Genomic DNA, 6000 nt, shown 5'->3' on the forward strand with positions numbered 1-6000 from the left:
ATTTATATGTTGACATTCATTCTTTCTCCAGGCATTCAGAGCTCTTATTCTGAAATTTCAGTGCCTGAAGAATCCCACAGTTTTTATCAGGCCATGTTAACCATTGTTTGATGCTTGTGATCCCCTTCCCTATCAAACTTTTCCTCTTCCAGTTCATATCTTATTAGAAGTGTGCTCTAAAAATGACATTGAGCTTCATTACAAACATCTATCTTAATTGTGAGGAAATGAACACATTAAGATTGATGTTTAAACAAGATAGTTGTAAAAATAATATTTTCTATCAGTATTCATGATGTAAAATCACAGTGACAATTTTGCATAAGCATGATAGTGGTAACCTGCCACTTTGCCAAAACTGTTTTATCGGTTTTAGATGTTCTCTGGTAGAATTTTGGGGTCAGTGAAGTATACAATCATACCACCTGCAAATAATGATATTTTTATTTCTTCCTTTCCAATTATTATCCCTTTGACCTCTTTTTGTTTTCTCATTTCTCTGGCAAGGACTTTGAATACGATATTCAATAGAATGGATTAGAGAGAGTGGGCAGCCTTATCTAGTCCCTGATTTCAATGGAATTGCTTTGAGTTTCCCTCAGTTTAGTTTGATGCTGGCCACTGATTTGCTGTATATTGCTTTTAGGGTGTTGGATTTTGCCAAATGCTTATTCAGAATGTAATGAGATGATCATGTGCTTTTTTCCTTTGAGTTTTGTTTTTTAAACTGGATTATGTTGATGAATTTCCTTATATTGAACTGTCTCTAAATCCCTGGGATAAAGCCTACTTGATCATGATGGACAATTATTTTGTTGTATTCTTCAATTTTGTTTGCAAGAATTTTGATTATTATTTTTGCATTTATACTCGTAAGGAAATTTGGTTTGAAATGTTCCTTCTTTGAGGGTCTTTGTGTGGTTTAGGTATCAGTGTAATGTCAGATTCATAAAACGAATTGGTTAGTATTCCTTCTGATTGTATTTTGTAGAATAGTGTGTAGTGTACTGGTATTAAGTCTTCTTTGATGGTCTGATATAACTCTGGGCTAAACCCATCTGTTCCTAGGCTTTTCTTGGTGGAGAGACTATTGATGACTGCTTCTATTGAAATCTTAATGTGCTAATATAAAACATAAAATAAATAACTAAAGTCACTGTCAGTATGTGTCTAATTTTTTCTCAGATGCCATTCTCTGTGTGCAGTACAGACTGTCGTCCTGGATTCAGAAGATTCTGGAAGGAGGGAATGGCAGCATGTTGTTTTATTTGCAACCCTTGCCCTGAAAGTGAAATTTCTAATGACACAAGTGAGTGTTTGCTGTGCTGAGAAATGTTGCAAATATGTTATTCTCTTGTACCACACTGGAATGATGAAGTCAATAGAAAGGCAAATACAAATATAAAATATATTACATTTGCAGCTTATTAGCTGTAGATTAAAAAATCATTAACAATATTCTGTCCAAAACAAACAATAAAATATACCTTGTGTCTTAAACTAGATATTGACTCATAGCACATTCGTTATAGATTACATTTTCACAAAGAAATACTTTAGAAAATAAAATTATGATTTGAGGGGTTTCTCCCGCAAGTTTTTCATAATAATTAATCTATTGTAAAACTACATGCATATTATATTTTTGTCACAATTTTTTGAAAGAATTAAATTCTCAAATTTTATGAATATAACTGTCATACATATAATGTGTACAACATATACACATTATAGACCATAAAGAACCAAATATAATATCAAATCTACTGGATTATGTCATGATACTGCAAGGTACAAAATCCACATTCTCTGTTAGATTAATATGGAAGATGAAAGTATTTGAAAATTTATGAGAAACTGCTAATATGTAGTATTCAGAAAGCCATGTTCAAAGCCATATGTCATATGAATGCAGAAAGTAAAGCTTTGACCCATGATGTAATATATAAGATGAGAATTATATTTATATTACATACACCAACCTGTATTACCATAATTATTTAGGGTTCATAAAATACAAAATGTTTATGGTTAGCTTGTCAGCTATTTTGCCTTTCATTCTATATAGTATAGTAAAGTTCTTGAAAGATATATCATGTTTTTGAGATAGTTCAAAAATTATATCATTTGTGGCTAAGGCTTACAATCTGATTTATACCAAGGTGCATGTAGCAGAACCAAGCAACATACACAGAAGGTGTATTTTGAAGCCTTGCACTTCAACATACACTATGCCCCAAAATATTTTCTCAAAGCTTACTGATACTCTTTTAGATGTAAAAAACAAATAAGAATTGATTAATATTTGTATCAATAAATCCCACAAAGATTCCATAAAATATTTTAATATATTAACTGTGAATATCTCAGGGATTGGTAACACATGTGCACATATGCTCAAATAATCACCCTGTAGTTGCATTTACACGCACTTTTGAGACATCTGACACAGGTGCAGGGATTTGAACTCAGGATCTCTGGTAGAGCAAAATTATCTATCAAAACCTAATCCAATATTTCAGCTTTTAGGACACTTATCAAACAATAACTCTCCATAAATACATTGGTCTAGAATAGAATATTGAAAAACAGGGAAGCTAATTAGAATTCTATGAAATGGCATGAAAATGAAGTGCAATTACTAACACAACACAGTTCATATTGTAATGATGGGAATTACAACTTAGGAATGGGGTACTATTGCTTAATACAAATCATCTAAGTTGCCCCTTTTTCTCCGGGACTCCTCTGATATATTTCTCATTCCATTTGTCAATACTGATTTCATCCTTGAATGCATTCACAGACACTTAGTAAAATAGAAATGGAGATGAGGCAAGCGTGAAAGTGTTCAACAATGCAAATGAAGAAAGAATCAAGGTGAAGCATTTCTTAGTACAAAGTATCTGCAAAGATTTTTGCTTCCTTCAGTGGTAATATTAATGTATCTCATGAAAAATAATCAGAACATGTGTTTACTTATTGACAGATGAGGATACATCTGATGACTTACTTTTTTAATGTTTTCTGATTTTCAAAGAATGATATTACATTACCTTACAATTTCCAACTTCTTATGACTTCAGACAGGAATCACTTAAATCCAATAATACAATTGTTACATTTACATGAACATATACATATTAACACATAAACATAGACATAGCATATCTATTCAGTTTAATGTTCTTTCTATGTCAATGAGTTTGAAATAGTGAATCCTCAACTACATATTACAGGTCTTGCACCAATAGAAGTCAGAATCTCAATGTGTCATAGATAATGAATTCTAAATACAGTCAATAATCTCTGGAAACAGTAAGTGTAGAGCTTTGTATTTATAAAATATACCCAAACACATGATAGTTTAAAACATATCTTCTCTGAATTCAATGACTGATATCAAAATGAAAACAGAAAAATGGTTTAGGAAATCTATACTTTCTTATAAAATTATAAATTATATAATCAACAAAGTTAAAAGATAAAGAAAGAATTGCTTGGATATATTTTCCCTCAAATCTTTATGAACATTATGAATTGAAAGCAATACTGTGTATTAATCTCTTTCAAATTACATTCTTAGCTTCGAAGGCTGCATTGCAAGGCTTCTTTCAACAACCTTACTTGAAAAACATTGTCAATAAATTTTCTACAGCAGAACTAACTAAAATTTTTATTTGAACATCAGATATGGACCAGTGTGTGAATTGTCCAGAATACCAGTATGCGAACACAGAACAGAGCAAATGCATTCAGAAAGGTATGAACTTTCTAAGCTGTGAAGACCCATTGGGGATGGCTCTGGCCTTAATAGCCTTTTGTTTCTCTGTATTCACAGCTGTGGTACTCTGTGTTTTTGTCAAGCACCATGACACTCCTATTGTGAAGGCCAATAACAGATTCCTCAGCTACCTATTACTCATGTCGCTCATGTTCTGTTTTCTGTGCTCCTTTTTTTTCATTGGCCATCCTAACAGAACAACCTGTATCTTACAGCAAATCACATTTGGAATTTTATTCACAGTGGCTCTTTCTACAGTTCTGGCCAAAACAATCACTGTAGTCCTGGCTTTAAAAGTCACAGACCCAGGAAGAACGTTAAGGAATGTTCTGGTGTCAGGTGCACCCAACTACATTATCCACATATGTCCCATGCTCCAATGTATTCTGTGTGCAACATGGCTAGCAGTTTCTCCTCCCTTTGTTGATATTGATGAACTCTTTGTGTGTGCAACAAGGGCTCAGTTACTTCATTCTACTGTGTCCTGGGATATTTGGCCTGACTGGCCCTTGGCAGCTTCACTGTGGCTTTCTTGGCAAAGAATTTGCCTGACACATTAAATGAAGGCAGGTACTTAACTTTCAGCATGCTGGTGTTCTAGAGTGTCTGGATCACCTTCCTCCCTGTCTACCAAAGCACCAAGGGCAAGGTCATGGTTGTTATGTAGATATTCTCAATTATAACATCCAATGCAGGAATGCTTGGATCCATCTTTCTAACCAAGATCTACATCACTTTAATAAGACCAGACAGAAATCCTATCCAAAAGGTCAGGGAGAAATCATATTTTTGAATAAATAATTCAGGAATTCTGTCAAACGTGGACACATATCTATCAATTATTGGATTACAGTGCATGTATCTAGTTTTGAAATCACTCTTACTGGCTCCTCTACTGATGACTAGAAGTATCATATTTGCCAATCTTCTGTACATTCTTCATAAAATCTTTACCCATTCCCTTGTGTTGTTTACTCTGAAAGAAATAAAATTCTCAAATTCTTATTAAAAATTTATTCATCATATTGCTTTTGTGGATATTTCTCCCCTGGAATCTTGCAAGAAAGTTTGATAAGAGAGTTGTATCTATGACCTTGTATAGAAAGTGAGTAACAGAACAGACATAGCTACAAATAGAAACCATGTATCAAATCAAACAAACAAATTAACTAAATAATCTACAAAGATTAAATCAGATCGCAATTTCTTATTTTCAGGAGGAGCACATATATGACAGAGTACTACCTGTTTTTTCACCTATTATTCAATATATTGGCCAGTAGTCTGAGGCAGAAAATTTATTTTTCTGCTCATAAGTACAAAATATTATATCCAACAATGAGTAGAAGCTGTGGAACCCAGTGGTTGAATTATGGAATAGCTGGAATAGGCTGATGAAAAGGGTGACCCATAGGAAGACCAACAATCTCAACTACCCCAGACAACCAAGATCTCTCACACACTATGCCATGAACCAGGCAGCATAAACTAGTTGACATGAGGCCCTCACATATGTTATAGGACTGCCTGGTATGGCCTCAGTGGGAGAAGACACTTTGACCCCCTGAGAATTGGTAAAATCCATGAATTGGGATGGTCAGAGAGTTATGAGTTGTAGATATCCTCTTGGATATGGGAGACGAGGTGTGGGAAGAGGAAGAGTCAGGGATCAAAAAAGAAGTGGGGATAACAACATAAGTTAAAATAATAAATACTGAAGAATTAAAATATACAGAATAAAATAAAGAAGATTGTAGATATGTGAACATGTTATTATAATGTATGTATGGAAGGGATTGGTAAAACTACTGATATAGTCATGTAGCTAATTTTTCACAGAGTCTACTCTTGTTGTGCTCTTCTGACTGGGGTCCTTGACTCAGAAAATTCTGGAAGGATTGAATGGGAGCCAGATGCTTCCTAGAAAATGACATTTCCAAAAATAAAATTGAGTGTTTGTGGCTGTACTAAATCCATCATATTCATCAATTCTCCTCCTATAATGGGGTTCAGAAAAGTTCTAAAATGCATCAGCACTAACAAGAACTATCTCTTTCCTAAGTAATCTTCATGGAAATATGATCATTGACAATGTTACTTTAAGGAACACATTTTTCCAGATTGTATTCATTGAAAATTCACGGAACATGTCATTTCACAAAGAAAAAAATATATTCAAACTGGTTTAAGGGAATTCTACACAAATTTATTATAAT

General features: G+C 33.5%; 1 pseudogene; it reads left to right on the forward strand.

Moving 5' to 3' along the window:
- Nucleotides 1–4577, forward strand: part of LOC127671747 (vomeronasal type-2 receptor 116-like) — a 100595-nt pseudogene extending 96018 nt beyond the window's left edge.
- The last annotated feature ends 1423 nt before the right edge of the window (nt 4578–6000 follow it).

The sequence above is a fragment of the Apodemus sylvaticus genome, chromosome 21, assembly GCF_947179515.1.
Source record: "Apodemus sylvaticus chromosome 21, mApoSyl1.1, whole genome shotgun sequence".
NCBI lineage: Eukaryota > Metazoa > Chordata > Mammalia > Rodentia > Muridae > Apodemus > Apodemus sylvaticus.